This window comes from Balearica regulorum, chromosome 18 (assembly GCF_011004875.1).
Source record: "Balearica regulorum gibbericeps isolate bBalReg1 chromosome 18, bBalReg1.pri, whole genome shotgun sequence".
NCBI lineage: Eukaryota > Metazoa > Chordata > Aves > Gruiformes > Gruidae > Balearica > Balearica regulorum.
Genome location: NC_046201.1, coordinates 10,692,495 through 10,719,985, shown reverse-complemented (window position 1 = coordinate 10,719,985; position 27,491 = coordinate 10,692,495). Strand labels below are relative to the sequence as shown.

The following is a 27,491-nucleotide window of genomic DNA, read 5'->3' as shown; positions in this document are numbered from 1 at the left end:
CTTTCCCCAGCCTTTGCCTGCAAACACATCGCTACAGTTAACACACAAAACACCATTCATTATAGTCAGAACCCAGGAGCACAAAGTTAGCTCTTACACTGAGGCTGGGATGAAAACGTAACAAAAATCTTAAAAAGCAAGGATGAAATATTGAGCCCTCTGAAAGTTCAAACAGAAAGAAATGTTACTGTTTCTGAGGCAAATGTGAAAATATTATAAAAGTATCTTTAGCTTTATTCATTTCAGTTTATTAATTTACATCCAGTGAAGGTGCTCCAGATTTACACACGGTAGGGTGGCTCAGGGCTGAATGCCCTTTAGTGGCAATGCCTTGGGTTCACACCCCCACTGTGTACCCAACCGCCTGCGCTCAAAGTGGCCATCGCTGCTCAACATTCAGCCGCTTTCCGCCTCGCATTACGGGCAGCAAGGCTCTGGTTCAAGATCTGTGTTACCTGGGGTCTGTATGGGGCACCTGAACATCTACAGGGCTCCTAGAAGTGCTCCATGGTCTCAGTATAAGTTATCAGGAATAATTATGGCTCCCACGTAAACAGCTTCTTAATGACTCAGAAGCTACTGGAAATGTCCAGACCTTTGTTGAGAAATTACATGGCTAAGAATTACCCGAGTTGTTGTGGACATAAGAGAAGGACTGTTACTGCAGTAATACTATTTTTCAAGTAGCAATCTAATGGCAGAGAGACTGGAACAACCCATGCAAAGGCACACAGGATGTCAATACATCCTGAGAAAGAGAAAAAAATCAAATCAGATTTGGCCAAGGCCAGCCCAGTGGCTTGCCCTTCCTTGTGACGGTCAACGGAAAATCTCAGCAGATGACAGAGAGAAGAAAAATTTGGTTGGATGAACCTGAGAAGTGGAACAGAGGTTGAACTTTAGGGAGAACCTCCCCTGTGCAAGTGTGGTTGAACAGGCTCCTGGAGGAACCATCTCAGGGCATTTTCCTTGGCCCAACTGACACCCTTTGCATGGGGTGGCAGATGGGCCCCATCAGTTCATGGGCTGAGCAGGTATTTTCCATGTCTCACGACGATGCTTTGGTGTTTCTGCAGTGCAAACGCATCACCCTCAGCTAAATTGACTAAGCCTAAACTGTAGGCTTGAGCTTTTTCAGCCCTGTGGGCCTGGCCCAGCTGGAAAAGTCTTCATTAGAGCAGGAGAAGGACTGCCACAGGACCTTCTGTGCTTTTTTTTATGCCACTCTGCAAAAAACAGTTGGTTTTATGAGTACTTGCAAGAAGTCAGAGCCCCTGGATCTTTTCTGGCAAGTCTTAATTTGGCTTCTGGGCTAGGAAGAGCAGCAAGACTACTGGGAAATGCCACCTGAACAGCAACAATCTGGGATTCAGACAGGAACAAAAAAAACATCGGGAGGTAATAATCACTGGTCTGTGCATCCTTCCTGTTCCCAAACTTCCAGGCTGGCTGTTTTCCGAAATGATTGCCCAGGTTTGGATCAGCTCAGGGACCCCAGGAGGCTGAATACACACAGCTACAGATACCCCTTCTCTTCGAGCAGCGAGTACGACACTGCCTGAACCACAGGAAAAGCAGGACGGATGAGAAATTCTTCCTTCACAATGGGAAATACGGCAGTCAGGATACCGAGAGGGTGGTCCGCCTGTTAATTCAGGAGACAGAATTCAAACTGAAAGCTCCATGTGGAGCAAATTAGCAGAAACTAATTCTAATCCGTCCCATGCTGGCACTGAGGCACGTCAGCCCTGCTTAAAATTGCACCTCCCTTCAGATCTAGGCTGCCCCTTGTCCTACGTGGAGAGAAAAAAGGACGGGGAGAGGCTGCATCGCAATCTACATGCAGATGGTCCGTATTATTGAACCTCTGCGGAGTATCAGCCACTTACCCCTGTGCCCCATGATAAATCACAGTCTCCTTCAATGTTCCAGGGGAAGAGCAACGCTCTCCCGGACTCTGATTGGGTTGAAAGCCTGACTAGTTAAGGAGATGTAAATACTGAGCCCCTATCAGCCTGTAATTGTCATCATCATCCTGTTTAGGAAACTACTCACATCTTTGAGCAGTTACTCCGTGTCTCCTCCACCCCAGGAGAAGGTCTGGAGCCCATTTCCGGCAGCCGGCAGAGAGCTGCTTTTCTTTAGTTGACACAAACAGAGTTTGTCAGCTTGTGCATCCTTGGTTTCTGCTTGGTTTAAAGTCTTTGTAGAGTCCTTGGGAGCAGCTTAGCAGCTGGAAACGGAGAACTTGCAACCCTCGCCACAAAGGTGCCCACTCAGCAGCCGCCGGTCCCCCAGGTCCTGCCCAACAAGAGCATCCTCTGTGCGGTGGCCTCCGGGACGGCGTCCTCGGTCCCCGCCTGAGAGGGGGGAAGTGACACTTCCAGTGGCTCTCGAGGAAGGCAGAGCCAAAACGTGTGCGTTCACTTTCTTCCGCAGACAGAAAACCGAAGAAACACGCTGCCGGGCCAAAATAAATACATTTGGCATCTTTCCTGCGTCTGCACCGGCACGTTTGTGGCGCTGAAACTGAAAACAGGCCTGAACCTTATTTACACTAAAGTCTCTTTCCATCACTTTGGCAGTAGGAAGGGGCTTAGTCTTGGTACATGTTATATTTTCTTTTCAACATGTGTAAATGAGGATCAAGCTTTTACATTGCTTAAAATAGATGTAAATGACCCTTTATGCTGTCAGAAGGGTGTCGAGAGGCCTTCCCGCAATAAAAAAAATCAGCCCCATTATGCTTTCATATCATGCTCCATTCATTTAGTATTAGTTTCCCAAACTCGGGCAATTCCCCTCGACCTTGGGAATCTGTGCTGAGATTTTACGCAGCTGGGACTAAAACCAGGAGCTGAAGAAAGTGTGCGAACTCAGACAGAAACACATCGAAACCTTCGATCTACACTGGACTTGAAGACCCACCTGGAAGATTCCCCATCCCCGATGGGCTCTAGGCCATCTGTGATAGATTTATTCTTTCTATTAGTTGAAGATTTTTTGAAAAAACTTTGCATATTTCAGTCCTCTTTACAGAACCATGAAAGGGAGAAAAGAGAGGCAGAAAGAGAATAACAAGACATGCTGGGCTGCCATCAGGGTTTTGATGCCTCACAGATGGACTTGCCATGCCTCCTGTTCAGGCCCAGGGCAGCCACCACCACGTATCCCTGCCCAAGCCACTGGTTTTGCTCAGTTACCAGTTTGCTCTGTGCGCATCGAAGGAGACCCTGACGAGAAAGGAACCGACCTTCCTTGGATCTCTACTACTGAATACGTTAACGTCCTGGAAGAGACAGTCACTGAGCGCTGACCAAGCAGATGAACAAACGGCTGTATGAGCTACCCAAGTTTTTGGTGGTTAAGGTCGGTGGCATGATCCCCATCCCTTCTGTCTGATTAACACAGAGGAGATCCATTAGCCAGGAAGAGCTGACCAAGGAGCAGGCTCAGTCCAGACAAGCTGGCAGCCCAAGGGAAGGTCTCACTGATTAAGGCAGCCGTGCCCTTAGGCTCAGTCCTGAAGAAAGTGTCTCCAGGTACCTCGGGGACGCAGAGCCCTGCTTTTCCACCTTTCTGTCACTCTGTACGGCAAGTAAATTACTAGAGCTCTTGAAAGAAGGTGATGTATTTCCACATTGGTGTCTGTTGCCAGTGAGTAAGCTCTAGAGGCAAGAAGGGGCTGGCTGTTACCCTGGTTAATTACTGCCGGTGCTCCTCACTGCCCAAAGTGCCTTCTCCCCTTTCAGCTCCTACTTGTGGTCTGAACTACTGAAAGAGAAGGGCTTTCATTCCACCTTCTGGACTATTAAATCCAGATCCCATCCACACTGCTGCAGCCCCAACCTCTCTCGCTTCACCGAATAAGGTCTGCACCGTTCCTTTGGAGCCACCATCGCACGCAGAGACATCCTGACAGGTCATCAATACCATCCGCCCCTAAGAGCTGGAGCAAGTGATAGTCGACCCAACTGCAGAGTAAGTTACTGGAATACGCTGAAGCTGTGTCAGCCCATCCCATTCCCAGAGCCACTCTGCGGGCAGTGCCTGGCCCAGCTCAGCAGCGAGGCCTCAGGATAACCCAGCTGAAGGGCAGAACATTTACAGTAACTATAATTTTCTTTTCCTTTCAGAAGAATACACAAGGGATTGTCAACACTTTCCTTTCCCCCCTCCCCTTCTCTTTTCCTCCGTAAAATAATCCTCTCTCCAGCTTTGCCGAATGCTACTTCACGGCTTTTCTCCAGGAGCAGTTGCAATTGGAAACACCCAGACAAATCTTATCCAAGAGTTTATAAGGAACAGCTCAGAGGCACCCTGAAAACTGCAGCATGCTACCTAGAGTGCTGCAGACTATTATTACTTGTTTAATCTTGGTATAGTTCTGGGTAAGGTTTTAATTGGGCATTGTATTTCAAAGCCAGGGACTAGGATCTATGCAAAGCACTGGATAGTTTCTGCATTAATTGACCATCAAATTCTTCCCCTTTGCATCTGCATTCTATTATTAGAGAATGTAAAGCAGTTTATAGGGCTTTTAACCTCTTCAAGCAAACACTCCGTGGAAGTTATGCTGCTGCAGGGACCATATTAGCTTTATAGACTTCATTTCTAATCCAAGAAGAGGGGAAAAATGGAGAAGAGACTGAGCAAATGAATGATTTTGATGGTATAAATTCAGCTGGTGTAAATCAGTACAACTCCATTAACTTTGGTAGAGTTATGCTGATTTATGCCAGCAAAAGATCAGACATTTGATCTGCAATGAGGTCCTCATTCCCAGAAGACCAAAACGGTACCAGACAAATCTTCACAGACCATTTATCAGCCGTCTCCACCACATTCTTCCCTGCTGCATGGAAAAACCCTGATCAGATGCCAGGGAGCCATCTGGCAAACCGGGTACCGTGGCACGCATGCACACTGTGCACTCAGTCACTCGGAGGAAAATCACCTTCCAGCAAGTCACTTTGATGACCTCTGTGCCACCAGCCCGTCCCCAGGGCGCCCATAATCATGGCCAGAGAAGGCAGAACCGTGCTGTGGACAGGGAGCCTACATTGCAGTCTTGCAGTCTCTAACTAAAGCTGCTGAGCTCCCCTTTCTTCAGGGTCTCATGGTTGGACTCCTCAGGGAGTAAGCACCATTCCCAGGTCAAGAGAACCAAGATGGAGGCAGTCCAAACTGTCATGAGTTCCTGCATACAAGGAAGATGTGGAGGCCAGGTGTTATCACCAAGGCAGCAAAACAAGCATCAAGAAGTATTATTGTGGTGGCCTGGGCTCATAATCCCTCCCATGCACAGGGCGCTGGTTCCAAGCAGCACCAGACCAAGCCTATGGATCTCGTGGGACCTGCAGCAACTCACCCTGATGGCGCAACCGTGCTGGGTAGCCACAGCTTCCGGTCAAAATAACATGAGTGCTCAGTACCTCATCCTGTTCCAGGAGGAGAGCCAACGTCCACAATTTCCACTCAACCTAAGATCAGAAAGATGACCAAACTGTCACACCAAAGGTCCACCTGGCTCATTATCCTGCCTCCAGGATCCAAAGAGGATCAGATGCCTAGAGAAAACAGCATAGTACACATATAGTAGTTCCCCCTCCAAAGAGATGGATTCCTCTAACAGAGGAGCTTGGCACCTTCAGACCTGAATAACCGTTGCAGGAAGAGCAGGAAGCAAGCCCTGGTCCCACCCTAACCACAGCAGGAGAGGAAACAGGTAGTGGTGTGTTGTCTCCTTCAGAAGAGTCACCTGAAGGGACAAGACGAAATCTATCCTTACAAAATCAGACAAGACAAGCAATGTTTGATCTCCTAGCCCGGTGCAGCAGGATAAGAAGCAAAACTCACCACCTCGCTTGCTGCCTTTGCCTGTTTTCTTCACACAATTGTTCCACCACCCCACAGCAGGTGGCATTCCCATTTTGCAAATCCTTACCCTATTTCTTTGTTTCCTAGTAACCCCAAATGTCACTAGACAGAACCCAGGACAGTGATTATGAGCGTGCAAACAATGGTGTAAGGGCCAGTATAATTACCTTGTTCCTAAGCACTCGATAATGCTTCCAAGTATCTTGTATTTAGTCACTTGGTAAGGTCCTGAATGTCTGGCTCTCAGGCACTATGGTTTTATTGCTACAGAACGAGCCAGAAACCATTCAAAAGCTTTAAAAGGTCTTTTTAAATGGTCAGAATGAATTTACAGTGTTGGCTGCCTGGCAAACACAACAGGCATTTCAAGTGGAAAGGAACAGTCCTTTATTGCATCTGCTGTTGGCATTTAGGGCACCCTGATCGCTAACAATTCCTGAGCTCTAACGCTTGGCATCCTGCAGGCTGCTGGCTGGGCAAAACCAAGGGCAGCAACAGACTGAGAAGAAAGGGTCTGGGTGAAAGCAAAGCCTGGGTTTAGAGTTAGTTGGAAATTTTCATTACAATTTATCAGAAAATGATCATTTTTCAAAACCTTCAGGTGTCACAGAAATGCCTGGGTTTCAACCACCTGCTAGTGAAACATAAGTGGGCTCCACCAGCAAACCTTTCCCAGCTCTGCCTGCCCACAACGTGTCCCACCTGCCTCTCTATGTGCCACCTCACCTCAGGTGTCCAAGTCTGGTGCACTGGACTTTCTAGAAACCAGGGGTTTTGACAAACTGCTCTAGAATTGACTTCTGAATAGTGCTGGTGTCCTTGAGCAACACTACAGAGGACATGAGGCTGAGACGGACCTTAAACCAAGCACAACTCTCCCTCCACCCAAGCTCACCCCTACTGACAGCCCATCTCAGCCACTTCTTGACACCACCACCATTAACCCAGCTGGTGGCATGCCACGTAGCATCAAGCGGCATGGTAGAGGGGAGGAACAGCAGACGCCTTTTTGATGGTCCAAAAAGTCCAGAATAATTTGCCATTTCTTGTGACTGGGACAGATTAGAGGGACACAGGAGCAAGGGGTTCCTAAGGCCAGTTGACGTCTGGCGTTACAAAGACATTGGATGAGCAGCTGGAACAGCCATTGCACGTGTGGAGAGATGAATAGGGATTCATACAGCTCTGGGGCCTACAGGAAAGGATTTCTCCAAATTCTCCCACTCCATCTTGGCTAAGAGATGAAGCCCACAGCACCCCTCGGTGTTCCCGTGCTCCCACTCCCCTGCCCTGCATCCACCAGTGTTTCTCCATGGGGTCACCCATCCCAAGCCTGAAACAGGTCTCTTCCCTCTCACGTGCCCGTGCAATACCCTAGCCTTGTCACTTTGGGCTCCAAGATCCTTCTGCACGACGGGAGCACAGCTAAGTGCAATTACGTGGGAATCCTCCATTAGTTTCTACTCCACTTGGCTCCTTTCTCCATCAGCAAAAACGTGAGGCAGGGGCTGACCTACACCCTCTTTGCAGGATCCGGCTCCAATCTCCCATCTCAGGCTAGAAATTTCCTGACTTGGTCAGTTACTGGTGTTCTGGGGCCTTTATCTCCCCATTCTGGGCACAAGAAGGGCCATAAAAATTGTATCTCTTCTCCACCGGCTGGTAAAGGCTGCTTAGGTAAAATGTATAAATATCAGAGTCGACCACCCTGTCCTTCCTTGACACAACTTCTGGAAAATGCAGGACACTGAAGGAAGGCAATTAGCGCAGAAGATAGTCAGGAAAACATTTTAGAAAGGCTGAATAGAATAATTTAAAGGCACTATTATTAATGATGGCAATTACAGTACTAGAAAGCTCAGTGGTTTTCCATACAGAACTGAGAAAGGAAGAGGGATCAAACCAAGCAACCTCTACGAGAATGCAAGAGAAGCAGTAACGAGCTGTGGAAACCAAACAAGATCGGTCTCAGAACAACCAAGCCAAATCCTCTGCTTGAGTAAACCAACGCAGGTCTCCTGGAGTTCAGGGGCTGCGGGAGAACCAAAGCTACCTCCCTCTGACCAGGGCAGAGGATATTAAAGCTGAGCTTTCCAAAGACCTTTTGGGAAGTCAGCTCAAAGTCACTGCAATTAAATGAGCCAAGGAATTCCCCCGAGGCTGTGCAAGAGTCTCTGCTCTCTTCTGCTGAGCCACTCTCCCGAGAGTGACCAAAACAAGTGTCACCCACCCATCACACCCCTACGCGCATTTGCACTTTCCTACGTGCCATCAGGCCGTCGGCTTGGGACGTTTCCGGAGGATCGTGCAAAGGCCATCAACCCCACCAGTCATTAATTCTCAGGAAGCCCCCACCGCCTCATTGGTAATTACTTAAATAAACTTCCCTTTCATGGTGTCTGAGCCAAGGCCTTTCTTTCTGACACGTCCCAGTAAAGTTTTATTTAAGGTAAGATAACATGAGGGTTACGCGCACGAGCTGGGCTGCACCTGACTAAACACTGGGCCCATCGGCGATGGCCGGATGGCTCGAGCAGGATTTCACCGCCTCGCTCTCCTCTCCTCCGCGGCCAGCGCAGTCCCTTCCAGCTCACAGCGAAACAGCCCGCGTATGATTTCCCCTTATATATGCAGCGTATATCCTTCGTGCAAATCTGTCTCATAAATCACTGCATCCCAGGTGCACCACGGAGTAATTTGCTAGGAAAATACTGTTCCAACTGAAGGACCCAGCATACCACAGTGGTCTTTATGAGGGGTAATATCCAGGATAGGGGTGATCTGGAAACCTGCCAGCCTCTGAAAATGATTCATCCTGCCTGACCTTAAATCTTGGATCCTGAGTATTGCAGATGGAGCCGCCTTCGCAGGCAGGAAGCATCAGTCACGGCCGCGTTCATATCCCCTCCCTGCCCGTGGCTACAGGGCCCCGGGGGCGCGTGAGAACCCCCAGCTCGAGAACCTGGGGATTGGGTTATGAACTACCCCAAAATAAGCAAAACGAGGGTCTCCAGAAACACCAACCCGAAGCGTCAGTTAGCACTGCAGAGCGCCAACCCTCGCGTTTTGCTTTCTGCGACTGCCACTAAAAGCTGCAGCCCATGTTTATCTCACCTGCATGGTTTGAGAAAGATCTTACTGGTCTCAGTAATTAACACATCTGTCAGCTGAGATCCTGATCCCAAAACTCCAAGAATTTCTTAATTTTAAGACTTCTGGTCTGTCAAGTAATCTTTTTATCTCTGATACAGAATCCTACCCAGACATCTCAGTTTGCCGCAATTAATCCAACAATAACCCAAGCATCTCTAGTTCTCACACATTTCCACAGTATTTAGTATAGTCCCGAACAACTTACTCTTATTTACAGATGTCAGGAATACGCTTTGCTAACCAGACCTCTGACCTGCTTCCATGTAGACCCGTGAGATACTGCAGAGCTGCTGGCAAGCAGAGGACTCCTTTTTCAGGGAGGGCAGCATTAAGTTACCAAGGTAAAGATCCATTTGAGTCAAAAGTTTAATAGTTTTGCTGTGGCGAGAAAAAATCTCAGGATATCAAAGAGTCAAGGGAGGAATACTGTACTCAGCTGAGAAAATGGAGCAGCAGACAGACATAAAAGCCTTTCTACAGCTCTGACAAAGAAACTACAAACTCAAGCTTCTGTAGAGCTTAGCTTAAATCAACAGGATAGAAAAAGGAGACAAAATACGGAATTAAGATATTTTCCCTCTATTGATATTAACTACAGTAATGCGGTAACATATAACGGCGTAAGAAATCTTAATGTTCATAAGAAAAAATAAACTAGAAAGACACACAGGTCCGGGATTTTCAATAACGTCCTAGAAATGGACATTTCAGACCATTTAGACCACGTCACAGGTCCCCAAGTCTTTACCTGCATTCATCACAGCCAATACTAGCTGTCAGCCAACAGCAGCGGACACCAGGAGCCCAGAGTAGCTCTCAGGGGGTCTCTGGCCTCACCGCGCTGGAGCTTAGTGCTGCCCGCAGGTATTTACAACCCTGAGGACAGAGAGGTGGTTGAATAGGGTCAGGAGCAGGGACAAACAGCAACACGGGACTGCTCAAACACAAGCAGCGACCAGCTGCTTTACTGGCATCCTGCAGACACCTGAAGGCTGGTGCCACACGGCTCCTCCCAAGCAGCTTCGCGGTCAGCACATGCTGCCAGACAGGAAGATTTCTATTCCTCGGCGCATTCATTACTGCACCTCTCAGTACCCTGGGCCAGCCGATGTCCACCAGACGCCGCCATCAGTGCAAGCGTTCCCCAGAGAGGTCTGGTGCACTCCTAGGTTCTCTGTTAGGTCCAGACAGGCACACGAATGTCTAGCCCAGGGGTAGTCCAGGAGGGAGCAGGCTTGTCCAAACACACGCCGGGGCTCCCTGCCACTCACCAAAATGCTTTGACCCTCGCCCTCCTGGAATGAAACCAACCCCTCAAAACTACCAGCGTGAGGAACAGAAAATTGCAAATGACTTAAAGTGGGATGGAAAACTCCGAGTTCGACGATCAGAAGCTGAGGCCGCTAATCTTCTTGTCATGGGAGCGGCCTCACCCGGCAGAAGGGAATTCCTGCCTTTGACTGGACTAATTAAAGGCATCAAACTCTGCACCCGTTATGGCTTGATGTGCCTTAATCCGATGTGACATTTGACATACACGAGGAACGCAGACGCACACATACGGTTCTCATTGCTTAAAGGGGTTTGGCATCCACGGGGGTGTACCAGCTGCAGCGCGCTTCCTCCGCTCGCCCCGCTGGGGTGAGCTGTGTGGGGTGGCAAAGGGGGGAGAATTCCTCATCCCACCTCAGAGCCACTAACAGCCCTGGGGGGCTAAAGACACTGCAGAAGGTCCCGTTTAGGGGAGAGGAGTGTGGTCTGACCCAACACTGAAAGGTCATTTGAGAAGGTGGGGATGGGACTGGGATTCCAAGCTTTCCTCAAGTGAAATGGAAGTGGAAGGTGCTGAACGAGCAGTGCTCGTTTCTCTTCCATACAGATACAGGAGCAACCAGTTGCTGTGCCTTGGGAGTGCAGAATATTTCCAAGCATGCTGGTACGCAAGATTGTAAAGATCTCAAATTAGAGAAGATTTAAGATGCAAGATGAACAAACCGGGTATTTGGGTAGAGTGACATGAATCATGGATATTGCTTGTGTTCCTCACCTCCTGTCCAGGACTGGCCTCTTGACATCAAGGGATACGTCGCCGCACTCGACCATGCTCAGCAGCCCCTTCTCCACAAGCACCGCAGCGTAGGCAGCAGCGCAGCCTGGCCAGCGAGGCGCAGGGCTGTCCTTGCAGCCAAGCACTCCCACCGCAGCGCTGGAAGCCGCACGGGAGGGCAGTCGGTGCAGATGAGTTGGGATGTCTGTGCCATGGGTGCACCTCGCTCTGAAGACCTGGGTTGAGATGCAGGCCCTGAAAAACAATAAAGCTTTCTCAATGGCACTGCAAGAAATCAACTTTCCTCTATCAATTATTGGTTTTTCTTTAAAAGATTAGAGTCCCATACCACTATTACTTGTACTGTCAACTACAAGTGTTGGTCTGCTAGGTTGTATGGCAGCAGGCGGTCCCAAGTTCATTTCCAGTTAATGATCCATAAGAGGGACTGCAGCATTTCACCTAGGAAGATTGTCTGGAAGCAACTGATAGACTGCTTAGGCTAGGATAGAAACGAAGCACTGAAATACCATCATGAGGTATAAATCAGGCAAAGTCAGCGATGCTCTGTAAGGAACAGTAATGTTTGGAGCACACTAGTACCCATAGCTGGTCAGTAAAAGCTCCTTCAGAGTAAAATAAAAAAAACAGTAATTTCAGTACAACTGAAATGCAGAACATGTTCAAATTCATATTTAATAAAGCAATTATTGTTTATTATTGAAGTACCAATTGATTATTAAAAACACATTTATTGAGGCTGGACCACAAGGTAACAGATACGTACCTCTGGCATAGCTGCGAAACCTCAGTAAATAGCGATTATTAGAAACAGATTTACTGAGGCCTAACGATACCATAAGATGCATATCAGTTACAGAGCTCTTAAAACCCGATCAGTATGTTCTTAAGCCATTTTTACTGAGGGTTTATAGCTCAGCAGTAAGGCTACATGTCTTCGTTCAGGGTTGTTAAGCCACATGGAATATCATCTTGATGCTCATTTGATATTTAATTAAGGTAGTGTTTGCGGGGCAAAGACTACACCAACCAACGAGAACCGGGAAAAACACACATTTTCCTGCTTCCAAAAACACAGATCAGAGCCTCTTTTTTACCTGCTGTCAAATCTTTTCCTTAATCTTTGAGCATCTCTTCTGGTGGAGCGTGTGGACCAGGAGTGATCTGAGGATACAACCGTGCGACACGCAGAGTCGCACCCATCCCGGTGCCCGACACCATGAGCAGAGCGTGTCCTCCTGCCCTCACCCGCGCAGCTCAAACCTTCGCCAGGCTTTGACCACCTTGCGCTCAACAAGCCCTCGTGCACCCTGAGGGCCTTCGCCGAGTCTCTGTGCCGGTACTGCTGCTGTAAATTGGCAGTAACCAAAACCGCAGAACATTAACATCGGGCAGAGGCCAAATACCACCCGGCAGCACGGCGAGACCGGCGCTGGCCACAGCCCACGAGCGCACGAGGCAGAGGGTACCCCAGAGGTGCAGTCCTCGTGTATTCGCAGAGAACAAATCCTCCCATTGCTCCCTTCTAAAACGCTTAGAGACTTGCCCGGTAAAGCCACCCTCCCTCCCGGCCCTCCCTGCCAGCCCCCACGGCACCTGCTTCTGCTGCAGATCGGGCACCTCCACCCCCCCCCCACACACACACGGGGTTCCAGACTACGGCATGGCCCCTGGAGACTCCCCAGCGCCGACCAAGCCTTTCCCACGTCTCGGGATGAATACAGGAGACCGCATCCCCAGAGAGACAGCCAGCAAAACAAAGAGGCAGTATGGAAACTGCAGCCGGAGTGAAGGCAGCGATTTTGCCCAGATCACGCAGAACGGCTGGGGCAAAGCCCGGGGGAGAAGAGAGGTCTGCTCCTTTTCTTTCGCCGTGCCTTAAGACCTCCCGGCCTCCCCACCGGAGGAGGAGGGGAGAAAGGAGCCCAGCTTACTAAAGAACTCCCCTAGCTCCAGTCTCCTCTGTTCAAATTTATATATTCCACTACAGGTGACATCATGATTGCTGGAGTCTGACAGGTGATGCTGTAAAATGCATGAAACCATAAAAATTTCAACAGCAGCAAGCTCCATTGCCGCTACATCTGACAGCACTTAGCTGCCCAGCTAACACAAATATTATAAAAGCACTCGGGAAAGAAATCCAACCTGCCTGACCTCAGTTTTGGACTAATAAACAGTACAGCATGACCAGATTTCACCCGCATATAATAAACAGACAGCTTTTAGAGAAACCAAAGCAGGGTGTTGGTAGGTGTAAAGGACTAAGGAAAGGGATGAGTTACAAGTGGGCAAAGTCATTGCTGAACGCAGAGGGCTCGGCTCCCAGCCCGCTCCGTCCCCCTACCAGGAGGAGATCTGTCTTAGGAACTGCATGGCTATAGCTGCAGAACGATGCTCGCTGGTGTCACACAGCCACACTGCGGGTGGGGAACCGCCTAAACCGCGTCAGAGCACCTGATCTTCATTTCTGCCCTCCCTACAGGAAAGAGCGAGGAATCTTGTCTCCAAAAGTTGGACAGCAAGTGAATCCAAGAGAATTATTGCCCTTTCTTTCATCACCCTCAGCACTAAATTTTAACAGCCCAAGGATCTGCTATTTCTTTCTGCTGTGAGGTGCCTCTGGTCTCCCCGGTGTCGTGGAAAGCTCTCTGCTTGCTCGGTGCCGTGGAAAGCTCTCCCTGAAGGAGGCGAAGGAGGACGCCCACACAGGCAGGAGCCTCCCAGAAGCCCCGAGGTGAGTCAGGCCGATGCGGGCTGATGGCTCAGGCCAGGGCAGGGTTTTTCAAACCAGATGTGCTGAAATGGATCTTCAGCTTCTCCAAGGGGAACTGGTTTCCACGGGCTATTTTTGGATTAGTCAGATAGATGGATGGGCAGGAGGAGCTTGTCATCTTCCAACTGGCCACCCCCAAAGCCTTCTGAGCAGAGGTGAACCAACGCTGGCTGTTCTCAGTCACCTCTCAGAGACCCTCTGGATAACCCCCAGGGTCCAATTTCCAACCCACCCTGCACCCATGCACCGGCCACCAGCCACCACCACCCAGATGTAGCTCAGCCCAGGGACCGTCCCAGCACCCAGGGCCACCGGAGTGCGTGCCCAGTACACAAACAGGCACCCAACCCATTTGGCATCTGTGCCAAAAAATGCACCTGGAATCTGCTTTGCTGCTAGATTGCAGTGACAGTCTATCGAGACAGGCAAGCAACAGAAGTTACTATAAATACACATATAGCTCCGTTAAATCCCCCTTTATTCAAACGATTGGAGAGCCGTCTTTGAGCTCGTTCGCTCGCTCCCATGGATGTGCATACGAGAAGGGGAGTGAGCGGAGCCGCAGGCACCAGTGGGGCTGCCCTGCGCTGGAGTGTGTTACCAGGCAAAACAAACATCATCATCAAAATCACATTATTATCCACACAGCTACAGTAATCGGCAATGATGGTCAACCTTCTAAGTACGGCTTTTGATATTAAAGATAGACATATTTAAATGTCATTTCTTCAACCCAAGATAAAACATTATTGCAAAATTCTATACAGTATTTTTAATCACAGGTTTCACCAAGCACTCCCTTTTCTATTGAACTAACTAGGGATAGATCCAGCAGATTTTTCAAACAATCTTTAATTACTGGAAAAATACGCATAATGAAAAAAAATGAAAAGTGCATTCACTGGATTGAGTTTAAATCTTTTTCACATAAGCTGTTCTCTATTTTGCAGTCAGATTTATCAGAATTGATAGCAACTGATGGAAATGTGATGGCTACAGGCTGTGATACAGACCACGGGACAGCAATCCCCCGGTGAAGAACATCAGCTCTTACCGTACCGGGGGACAGGACAAATCGCTACCAAGTAGGACTTCACCTTTCCTGCTCCACTTCTAAGTCTCCAGTTCACCAGCCAGGTCCAGCTACAAAAACCCCAAATCATGTATTTTTACAAATACAAGCAGATATTGAGATGATTTATACGTGGTCTCTGCAATCACCTTCATGCTGAGCCAGAAAGATATTTAGGCACCTAATTTCAGCTAAAATTAAGCGTATGCCCTGATGCCTGTGGGAAGTTTCCTGCCTAATCCCTCCCTGGATCCCATCCCACACCTCCCTGCTGCTTCTCCACTGCAAATGCAAAATGGTAACGGGACTTCCCAGAGTCATATCGCTTCCAACTCGGGTTGCACAAGGGCTCAGCCACTCCAATTAAAACAAAGCCATTACCAGGAAATAAGCTTTCCCCAACCAGCACAGGAGAGCAGCTCTGGATTAAGTGCTCCCATCTTCTGCTCCTGCCGCCAACCTCTCTGGCTAACGTCCTGACCGGGACACCAGCCTCAAGGGAGCAGGAACAGCCGTCCCGGGCTCCCTACAGACGGCACGGAGCTGCGGGACTCCCAGTTAATTCATATCAAGCCAGGAGATGGCACTCCACAACACGCAGAATAACGCCTGGACTTTACATGCCCCCAAACCCTCTCTTTTGTGCCTGGCAAGCAATTCCTTCCACCACCAGCGTCTACGTGAGTCATCGGCCGTAGCGCGGTTGTACCAGGCCCCCGAGGAGGTGATGTCCAGCAACGAAAAGGGGACGCGGCCACCAGCCGCTGGCGGGCAGCTGTATGGCAGCGCTGCCCTACACCTGCAGCCGTCCTAAGGCACCACCTGGCTCCCAGCAGCTCCGGTTTGCAACCTCAGGGTCTCTTTAACGCAATCCGCCTCTTTTTTATGGAATAGGCAAAAAAAGTAATAATAACTGATCATAAAAAATCAGAATAGTTTACCTTTCAGGAGGCAACTGAGTGCAGGCTATTACAGGGTAATTTGGTACATCATAAAGGTTCCTATTAGAACAGAAAATAGGGCTGCTTGCACGAGCTGCCAATTGGAAATAAAATAGTAGTGGGGTCACGATCATTAGCACCGCTTTTTCTATTCGGTTTGCTTTCCATCGGGGTGGGAAGAGGAGGGAGATTGAGATGCAGGTGAAAGCAGATGAGACAGGTCTGGAAGCCAGGAGAGACAGGCAGAAGGAGGCTCTCTATGTTTACGAAGGGTCTCTTCATAAATATGGAACCTATGGTGTCGACAGCGGAGAGCCCCGCAGAGTGATGGTGGACGCAGGAGTCGTCCCAGGACCAGGTGGGGTGTCCAGCCTCCTGAGGTACACACCACCACAACAGCAGCAGAAGCAAGAGCAGCTCAGAAAAGTGGCAGCTCATTTGTGCTACTTGGAAATACAGAATATGCTTAAAAAAAAAAAAAAAAAAAAGTACTGAAATTGAGATAAAAGCAAGCCGGAACGAGAGCAAGCTGGGCTGTTACTGCGACCGGCCACTGCTGTAAATAAAGGCCGCCCAGTGCTGGCGTTCACATGCATTTCTCGGCACATCTCCCTTTGCTGTTGGCAATCTTTGACATTGATCCTCTGCCTCTTACGCTTCTCCAGTTACTAGGAATACTGAAGTGCAGGCAAAGCATCCAGCAAAACCCACTCTCCTGCCAGTTGCATTACAATTACCAGAAACAACTTTCCTGGGCTTGTCTGTGCATGGCACACCAAAACACAGCCCTGCATCAGTGACGTGACGTGACCAAGACCGCAGAGGAAAGCAGTGGCAGGAACCATGTCCGAGCTCTTGAGACCGCACTCCCTGGGATGTCCTGAAGCTATCGTCCCAGTCCGTAGGGACGGTGGCACAGGAGGAAGGCTGAAGCGTTTTGCTTCAGAAAAGCAGCAACAGAGCTGAAAGCAGAATAGATGATGCTTTTATTTCTGTGAAGGAGAAAAAAAAGCCTCTTCCCTCTGTTAGGAGTTTCGTTACACGGATGCTCACACTAACGACATGCTTCCCTGGGTGGCTGCTTGGTGAGATGGAGGGAACAGTTCACCTCCACGCTGCGGCACAGCAATGGATCCCTGTCACGTAAACCAGACACCATAAAAGAAACTCATCCGTGGAGGTCAGAAGGCATCAACTTAGAGCTTGGGGCACAGCGGCCATGAAGGGCTGTGGAGCCCAGGTCACGGACCAAGAGTAAGGAATAACGACGCGGTCTGTCTGTTAATATTCATTCCATGGTTCCCATATGTGGTGGGTTGACCCTGGCTGAGGGCCAGGTGCCCACCAGAGCTGCTCTATCACTCCCCTCTTTCATTAGACAGGGGAGAAAAGGTAAAACTTACGGGTCGAGATAAGGACAGGGAGAGATCATTCTCTAATTATCATCACGAGCAAACCAGACCGAACTTAGAGAGGGAATTCATCTTATTTATTACTAAGCAAAACAGAGCAGAGGAATGAGAAATAAAATCAACTCTTAAAACACCTCCCCCCACCCCTCCCATCTTCCCGGGCTCAACTTCACTCCCGGCTTCAACCTCCGCCCCCCCCAGCGGCACAGGGGGACGGGGAGTGGGGGTTACGGTCAGTTCATCACGCGGTGTTTCTGCCGCTTCTTCATCCTCAGGGGGAGGACTCATTGTTCCCCCGCTCCAGCGTGGGGTCCCTCTCACGGGAGACAGTCCTTCACGGCCTTCTCCAACGTGAGTCTCCTCCACGGGGTGCAGACCTTCAGGAGCAAACTGCTCCAGCGTGGGTCCCCCACGGGGTCACAAGTCCTGTCAGCAAACCTGCTCCAGCATGGGCTCCTCTCTCCACGGATCCACAGGTCCTGCCAGGAGCTTGCTCCAGCGCGGGCTTCCCACGGGGCCACAGCCTCCTTCAGGTGCCTCCACCTGCTCCGGCGTGGGGTCCTCCACGGGCTGCAGGTGGAATCGCTACACCCCCTCATCCTCCCTCCATGGGCTGCAGGGGGACAGCCTGCTTCACCAGGGTCTTCACCACGGGCTGCAGGGGAATCTTGCTCCGGCGCCTGGAGCACCTCCTCCCCCTCCTTCTTCACTGACCTTGGTGTCTGCAGATGTTCTTACATCTTCTCACTCCTCTCTCTGGCTGCAAAAGCTCTCTCTAACTGTTTTTGTCTTTCTTAAATATGTTATCACAGAGGCGCTGATTGGCTTGGCCTTGGCCAGCGGTGGGTCCGTCTTGGAGCCGGCTGGCATTGGCTCTATCAGACACAGGGGAAGCTTCTAGCAGCTTCTCACAGAAGCCACCCCTGTAGCCCCCCCGCTACCAAAACCTTGCCACGCAAAACCAACACACCATAAAAGCCCTCATGCCCTCTCAAGAGCTCTGCCCTATTGCATTATTCCTCGCAATTTATTAAGACAAATTGTTCCTGCACCACAGTTGGAAAGTAACCGAAACCAGCAGCGCTGTCTCCATCTCGTGGGGGAACTGAAACCCAGCCAACACTGCGTCACTGCTCGCTACGCTGATCTGCGGTTTCGCTACCTCCCCACTTCTTCCCTTGGCTTCTGGGTGGTTTGTGTCTCAGTGGCTTGCGACGTCCAATTTCCTCCTGCCCTGGCGTTGCAATCATCCCTGCAATCATCCCACACCTTCCTGCTCCTCTGCTGCGGGGACGGCCACCCGCGGCAGGGCAAGACCGCGGGCAGGGGGAAGCCACCCAAAGCTTCCACAGCAGCATCCGCACACGGAGCCCTACTACAGCTGTACTCACGGCTCTCTGCCAGCCCTGAAAACCCCCAACAGACCTCACACAACCTCTGCACCTCTTCGGCGAGGAGCACGCTCAGCGCTTTTACAGCAGGGACAGGGCACGTGTGCAGGGGAAGCAGCACGGCTCCTGGTGCTCGTGGAGCTGCCGGCTGACTTGGCTTTCGTTTGCCTTCCCCTCTCAATAGAAAATAAGTGAAAGCTGGGTTTCGAGGCATAAAGTGTCTCCCACAGGCATCGCCACCTCCTTTCCCTGGCGTTCTGCTAGCTGGCACCTTGCAGGGCCGTCCCCACGCTGGCTCAGACATGGGAAACGCAAGCCGAGCTCACACCCAGGCACACGCTCGGTGTCTCCAGCAAGCAAAGCACCATGACAATAAGCAAGTTGCACGGTGAGATTTTTGGCAGCTTCCTGGCAGAATAACGCAGAGATTCATTGAGGAGGACTTCTGCTGCCCCACAGCCATGCTGCTCCCACCAAGACGTGCAAAAATCCACCCCATGCCAACAGTCCACATGGCCCGAAGGCTGAAAAGCCCCACGTTCCCTCACATCTGCTCTCCCTTGTCTTTGCAGACCCCATCGGATGATCACAAGTGCAACGTACTGGGAAGCGTTACGCAAAACTGCTCGTCTTACGGCCACCGCAGCCGACGGGCCTGGCTGTGCACGCTCCTCCTGCACACGCGCACGGCTCTGCAAGCCGAAAGCGGATCCACGCCCCAAACGCCAGCTGGCCGTGACGCTCGGATGGGCCGATCTGTTGATACTGAAGCCAGAAAGGTCAGCAGAGAGGTTGAGCGCTGAGGTGAGTGATTAAAGGGGGTTGGCGAGGGTTTTTTCAGGGATCTGTTGGGGATGGAAGTGAAAGCTTTATGGAGTGCTGGCGGGTGCTCCTGACAGCGCTGGAGACGACACGGATTTGGCACGGGCTGCAGCAGCGTTCTTCCCTCGCCATCAGATTTCCAAGCTCCAAAGGCCTTTGGGTGACTGATGAAACTTTGCTACACAATGGTTTTGGTTTTATGTTCCGTTATATCACAACGAGCCTCGACTCATGTTCCACGCGTGGGGCTGTTCACATTGATTCTTAACCTTTTCCTAAAAGATTTTCCTACCCATCAATTCACCCCCACCCTCACAGATTTGATAGCCCATATCAGAGTTATTAGCCAACAGCAGGTACTCCATGATGCAACTTTCAGTCATAGTCATCTTTTATGACCAGGACTCATTCCTTAAGCATTTTCTTTTCCTTCTATCTTGCTTCGATTTTGGCTTTTCTTATTAATTAAATGGCAAGTTTCAATAGCCTAAGATTGAATTATAAGGCTTGTTTAGAGCAAGCAGAATGATCAGAGCAAAGGGTGGAAGCTATATATGTAATGTATATATATACTTAAGATACAGAACTTTGCTTCCAGACGTTTGGAACAAATTAAATAGAAGATCAAATTAACTAGTGATTGAATTAAGTGGAAAGCATCTCATTACCTAAAAGACGGAAACATGTGTCATTTTAAAACAGCTAAAAATAAAGCAAGAATGGGTCAAAATGAAAAGCAGGAACCTTGCAAATGTCAGCCAAATTTGGGCGCTGGTGAGCCCTCCAAATGTGAAGGCTGTAAATAAGGTGGGTTTTGCTGCATAGTGGGAGCTGCTGGGAAACGATGGGCTTGGAAAACAGATGTTGCAAAAAGGAGCTGCCACACATCGCATTTCATACATTTGCAATCAAAGAAACGTGTGCAGGGTGAGAGAGAACTCACCCGCGGACCACAGCTCAGCAGGACGGGTTCGGGATGCCCAGGACATCGTCTTCACCCACAGGCAGGCACCTTGGGCTTTGGATCTATCGCTCGGTTGAAAATCCAGAGTAACTCTGCTTATTCTGTCAACTGGATGAACAGTTCAGTGTCAGTCAACAACTTTAATTTGCTCTTGCTGCTCGCTGCCCAGGGAGTTATTCAATCAGATTGAATTTCAAGTATTTCACAAAGAGGACCAAACCTGGTGATACAAACGTATCTTTTTAACCCAAGATTAAGACATCTTGTTGCTGTCTTTATTCAGCACCTTTATTCAAGGGCTCACTCTTCTGTTTTCCAGACACTTAATTTCCCTTGAAATAGATGTGAAAAGCAGAGAGCGCATTCAGATCTAGCCTTTTGTTTCACCATGAAAGAACCGAGATCATTTCACATGTTTCTCCCCTCCTGTGATATCGATGCTCATCTTCCTTCCTGCTCATCTGGACCTTACAAATTCCAGTCACTTCTCTTCCTGACACAACATTTCACTTAGCGATGCATCAGATGGAAATTGCACTGAGCTGCCACCGAGCGCAGGAAATCAGTTTTTCACTCCACCAAACTCCAGTCCCAAATCCAGGATGAGGAATAAGGCCTTAGCCCTCTCCTATCTAACGTCGTATTTTTTCCCTTTTGTTTCTTTTATATATCACATTTTGACAAATGCAAGTGGAACTTTTCCAAGATAAATAACGTTATCTTTACAGAACCCTACGGCACCCCATGGCAACTCATTATTTTTCAATTAAATTTACTGTTCATTGGCAGTTGCTCTGCTTTAATTTTCCGCCATTTGTTTACCAAAGAACGAAATGCATAACACAAAGCCCTATAAAAGTCAGCCTAAGTTAATTAAATGTGAAACTGGGAAACCCTAACTTTGCCTCCAGAGCAATTTTATCATGAGATCTCCTTAAAAATGTCACTTTTTGCAGGAATTTATTTAGACATATGCAACCACCATTAATTAAATGTGAGGTCCCTTCACAACTCTCCAAAAGACGCTTAGCAGTATTTTGTAACCACTGGTTGTAGAAACAAGAGTTCACAAGATTCACAAAGCCAGATGAAGAAAATATTTTCCAGTCAGACCAATATTTTTAGTCTCCTTACATGTTTCTGAGTTATTTTGGCTGAAGGCAGGATACCTAAGTACCAGTTTGGAAGCGATGCACCATAATATTTTCCTTCGGTTGTCAAGAAGACCTGATTTCATTCCTTGATAGGACCCCGGGTTTGATCAACTGCAAAGCTGTCAAGTACGTAGGCTTTTATCAGCCGTGTTATGTACTAACAAAAATACTCTGATACGGGTCTGCCACTAGCTGCACACTGTACATGATATGGATCAAGAAATGACTGCACAATACATGTCAAAAATTAATCAAGACACAAACCTTGGCTAATGATGTTCCTAGACAATGGCAGAAATAATTTTTAAACAACAGTATTCAATATTTGCATGCCCCTCTCCATCTGAGCCAGACAGCCCAGATAAATCACACCTATTTATCTGCATGGGTGATAGAGACCTTGATATCTTCTCAGATATGGATGTCTACACTGAAAATCACGGTAACTGTTCGGGTGAAGTCTGTCCTCACAGTCTCCAACTGGGTGTCTAACACAAACCCACCCCTAGACACCTCTGTCGACCATGGAAACACGGACCTTCATCCAGTCCTAAGAGAGGGATGTAAAATAGGTGCGATGAAGCACCACTTGGAAGTACCAACAGCCTATAGGATTTCCTTAGGTACGTTAGCAAATTTTAGATTGAAAGCTGGAGGCAACTTCTTCCTAAGCTAAAAGTAGAATTTGACATGTCAGAAATAACTTTCCAGTGCTAAAAGATTCCCAGCTTGGAATTTGAAACTCCAGATTTATTTCTAAAATCATCAATCGTTCTGACACGGGAAGGAAAAGAGCGATCTTTTTTGAGATACGCAAATTAGAAACAATACGAATAATTAACAGAGGACTATGGAGCTGGATAAAAGTCTCCATTTAGGTACCCAAAAGCTAATTAGAACAAAACTGAAGCCAATGCATCAATATTTTGTTGGAAAATGACTTCAAAAGGGAGATGTACTGATTGTGCTTATAAAGGTTTGGCCCGGGTTCTTACTGCAGGAATTAGCATCCCAAACTCCGGCTCGATGGGAAGGAGGTTTGTAGAGCAGTACACAGAGGTCTGGCCAGAGCATATCGCATGCATCGGAGCGTGCGCTTGAGCTCTCTGCTACTGATCTCCTGGGAGGCAAGGAGTGGTGCCTGAGACGGCAGCACCTTGAGTCAGGTGCAAGTGAAAGGCAGCGTGACGGTGTTGAGGTGAGCTTTACATCTTGTGCAAGGTGAGAGAAGCATAGTGTCAGCAGCTAATAAGTTTATAACGGGGTTTCTTCCTCAAGCCAAATTCAGCCCAGATTTATAACTCCCCCATACCACTCTGAACTTTCCGACACTCCTCCTGAAACATTTCATTATTGCTCAATTACTGTCATGTTCTCTTAAGGACCTGGAGTGGGGAGAAGGTCTCCATTTGGAGACCAGATGCCATTTCCATAGATACTCACAAAACTGCGCTGTGCAATAAATAATCCATTCACCCTTCAGAAACAGGCTTTGAGGATACGATAAGGGGTTTTTTTTAAAAAAGTGAAAACTGTGACATGTTCTATGTGTAATGGAAACTAAGCAGAAACTAAGACATTAAATTGGTAGTGGGGCACCTTTGGCTTGTAGCGGGGCCAGACTGTCTGTCTGACTTGGAGGTAACGAGAGTAGAAATCCTCCACAGCCTCAGCATAGCACCGAAAGACACCGGTTACACTGAAAGACACCAAATCTCAGGACTGTGAGCCCACCATCAGAAGAAGTGCCCAAAACAGGCCTACAGCAACAATTCGCAGCAGCTAGTTCCAGGCAGTCGTGGCGGACTGGCCCCAGGAATGATGCACCACGCAGGAGGTTAACGGTGAGAGCGTGAACCTGAGCCCACTCTCCAGGACACGCTTAACCATCTACTCACAAGCAGGCACTCGGCACCCACCTAAGCTGAGCTCTGGAAACTGAGGAACCAAGTATTTTCCAGACCTAAACGTGGGTTTGACCTTTTGTTCATGCGGTCTAGGTAGACCGGACTTAGGCATTACAGCCCGCTCCAGCACTGGATGTCCTAAATTCAGGGCTCATAGATCCTGCTGGGCTTAAACCCCACCCTTGAGCCGGGTCTCCGTTTCAGGATCTGTGAATCAACTGACAGCTCTCGTGCATTCACTGGACAGACGCTTCCACAGCACGTTATCATCCAAAACGTTCTTTCTGCTTTGATACTTGTAACAAGTCTCTGTTTGTACATATGGAAACCACATTATATATTCCAGATGGAAATTCATACTCTTTTTCAGAGAAGGAAACGAGAGCTATTTCATACTAGATGCATAATTTGTTGTGTGAATATGAAATACGTGACTGCCTCACATGTTATGTTGTGAGCTAATCATAAAAAACTATAATGAAAAAGGTCCCATCTGTCTCTAAATCCTATAATCCAACTGTTCTCAGCTAACTCCAGCTCTGCCAGTACCTGGTGTACATACAGCAAGGAGAGTTTTCTGTGCCAGGGAAATACTGAAAACCAGAAGAGCATATACAAAACTGCAGCTAAAGTTTCATCCGAGGCAATGAGAAAACATCTTGGAGAGAATGGGGACCTTATGACACCTCTTCAGCTGGCTGAACTCATTCCCCAACTCTTCAAATTGTTCTTGACCTGCCTTTTCATCTGGGCTACCCTGTAATTATCTTCTTAACATAATTTCCCTGCAGTTCCCTGAAGAGCCTTAATGGGATCACTGGGAAAGATCCAGCTACACATTAGAAAGCGTGGGGGCAATGTGCTGTCCCCGAAAGACGATGGGGATATTGCCACTCACATCGGCGAGGCTGCGATTTCAACATGGAGCCTGCTGGCTGCAGAAGCAGCTCTGCCATGCTAAGTCAGTAGATCAACGGCAGTAGGTGGGTCTGACATGCTCGGTCTCTTCTGCTGTGGTCTCATTTATCTGCAACCGAATTCCTGAGCCTGACCTTGCAATTCTACTGCAGTATCATCAAAAGAGCTGCTCCCCTGGCATCTAGGAGACCATTTATGAAGAATTACTCCATAGTAAATAACGATATTTGTCTGTTCCTTTGTACTTGTAGCTTTCAGTTTGTTACTGCAACTGCTTCAGCTTGCTTACCTCAAAAAATATGGAACAGCAGCAGGTGTTACCAAGTTCCCAGGACCATTAGGACATTTTCATCTGGAGGCACCAAAAAGAAGCCCCAGCTCTCAGCTGGCAGCTGACTGTAATTTTTCATGTTTTGAGTCTTCTGTATTAATAGTTCCACTTTGTCAGGTGGTCCTGGGTCTGGTTTGGACCTAGCGATGGGCAAGGGACATAAATGGGATGGCTACAGGCTCTCCTGTACTTAACGTACAGGTTGCCTGGAGTTAGGGGGTACCAGACCTTTTGACACACGTAGTGGCTTCATCCTCTCCATTAACTACATCCCTTCTCCTGCTCTCCCTTCATCACCTTCTGCACCATCGGAGACGCTGTGCTACAGCCATAGCAGCACGGCTATGCTCAACCAGTCACGGAGGATTTGCATCCCCCTTGGCACTGGATGGGGACAGTGGCAGAGTGAAGGAGATCCGTCACGCATGAAGGATGGTGGCACTCCACAGCCACATCACCGGATCTCCATGCCCAGGACCGTAGATTTCAGTGCCAGATGGTGCAGCTCATTTTAAAGGGCTCTCTCTTAACCTCAAAGAAACTAATTCCAAACAAGAGCCCTTTTATTGCTATGCCAGTTTCAAGCCATGCTGAAGTTCTTAAACATCTGGGCCCAGGCCGTTGCCTTTTAAATTTAACTGGTCCATCAGCAATTGCATTCCAGTAGTATGAGTTGTGTCTGTCTCTCCCAGGCCTGCACTCCATTTCCCCTTCAAAATAGGCCTTAGTTACCATCACCCCCTTACGTCTCTTTTCCTATCTTTCACGTGAAGTCTGGCAGAAACGGTGTGGCAGAGGCTCTCTCCCCTGAGGGCTCCTCCTCAGACCGAGGAAACACACGGCGGGCATTAGCAGGGAATTTGTTAAATATAACTCCTAGGGGAACGTGGGAAGCAGGTCTTGTTGTTTAGGTGGGCAAAACAAACATGAGCAGAAAAAAGGGAAAAAAAAAAGAAAGCCATAGCTATCAAGCAATTCCCTGCAGCCCTGAACAAATGAACTGGAATGGAAAATTTCCCCTTGATCCCAGGTTTGGAGACTGAGTGCAACAGTCGGCCACCGAAGAGAACGTGATGCCACCAGAAGGTCTGCAGTGAGCTGCTTACCCCCTACCATGCTGCAGGCTGCAGGGCTACAGAGACCTGGAAGAGCTCCCCCAACCCACCAGAAACCAAATTACACATCAAAGGAGAAAACCATTCCTTCCTGATCTTAAAAGTGAACGGAAGCAGCCAGGGAACAATGAACTTATATAAATATGGTACAAATAAAGAGTGATCTGATCTCTTTTCAAACCCATTGGAGATACCAACAGATAAGGTTCGCTTTTCAAGCCCTAGGAATTCTGCTGCTTTGTCACACAATTCCTTCCATAAATTTATCAGACTTCATCTTAAAACAATCCCCCAAACAAACCCAAGGGTACCTCGGCCCTTTTAATCACAGCAATTCACTAGAATTCCTGCTGACAAGGACGTCCACAGTATTTCTCAGCTTCTTTCCCATTTCCATGCCTCCAAGCTGAGATCCAGATTGTCCCCTCCAAACAGCAGGCACTTGCCTCAGCTCTTTCTTCATCCAGAGAGAGGAAAGGGAGCTACCAAAGCAGTGAGACCACCAAAATCCAGACCATCCTCTGGTCATTCCTCTCTCTCTCTCCACTGCTGAGGGCGATGACACTCTACCTCAGACGCCACAGTTAAGTCCCCAAGTTTAATGGGATGAATCTTTGCCATCCTACAAGTTTAACCCACTTACAGGATTACACAAAAGCAGTTGTCTGGATTAAGACAATTTTGCTGTCTTGAATCCATTTAACTAGGCAAAGCAGATCACTGCAACCTAGCCTCTTCTCCTTGGGGATTTACCACCCCGTCACCCTTGTCCAACCTGTATTTCACCAGCACAGCACTTACACCATCCCTCCAAATTAACAGCTACTTCAAGGCTTGATTCAAAGCCTACTGCAGTCAATTCAAGACTTAGGTACACTTCAACAGGTTTTTGATCTGATCCTTTAGGACCTTTTTTTGTAACAAACCATGTAAATGTTTTAATCAAGAGATTAGGCACTAATGAATTAAAAAAATTACCCTGTAAGTGTCTTGGCCAACCAGACCACATGGACATGTTTCTGACTGGATCTGTCTTCCGTCGTACCAGTGACTGACACCCATGGATTTTGCTGTCTCTGTTGAGAGAAAGGCAAATTAGCAATGATGTTAATTTACACCTCTCTCAGCTCCCAGAGATCTCTCCAAGCCCGTTTGCCTCGTGCTTCCTGTGCCTCCTCACCTGGAAATCTCCCCACGTTGGGATGTGTCTACTCACTGCTGACAGCAGAAATGGTGTAAGAAAATACCCAGAACAACACGTCACACGGAAAGGAAGGGGAAAGGGGTGGTGGCGAGGGTGCACAGCTGGCCTCATGTGTCACACACCTTTGGGAAACTGGTCAACTCTGGTCTTCACCTTGCTTTAGTGCAGATTTTCAGCTTCACAAGAGGACAGAGCTGCTGCCTTCTATGTGTTTTCCATGTCTCACCCCAATTGCACCAGTGCTCAGCCAGAGCCATTAGATACCAACTAAGTGAGTGAAAGCAGCAACAGCAGCGTTTGCTCAGGTGGGCTTTACTTCTGGCTCCTCTTCTCCTGACCTGGCTGTAAATCCCTCCTGGATCTATTTTAACACGAGAGGCAGG

General features: G+C 48.6%; 1 long non-coding RNA gene across 1 annotated transcript in view; it reads right to left on the bottom strand.

Moving 5' to 3' along the window:
• The window catches only part of LOC142604397 (uncharacterized), a 49,168-nt gene extending 22,011 nt beyond the window's left edge, over positions 1-27,157 (bottom strand). Inside the window, exon 1 of the long non-coding RNA XR_012838261.1 lies at positions 26,883-27,157. This is a non-coding gene — a long non-coding RNA (uncharacterized LOC142604397). The remainder of the gene's footprint in view (positions 1-26,882) is intronic.
• Positions 27,158-27,491: the final 334 nt, after the last annotated feature.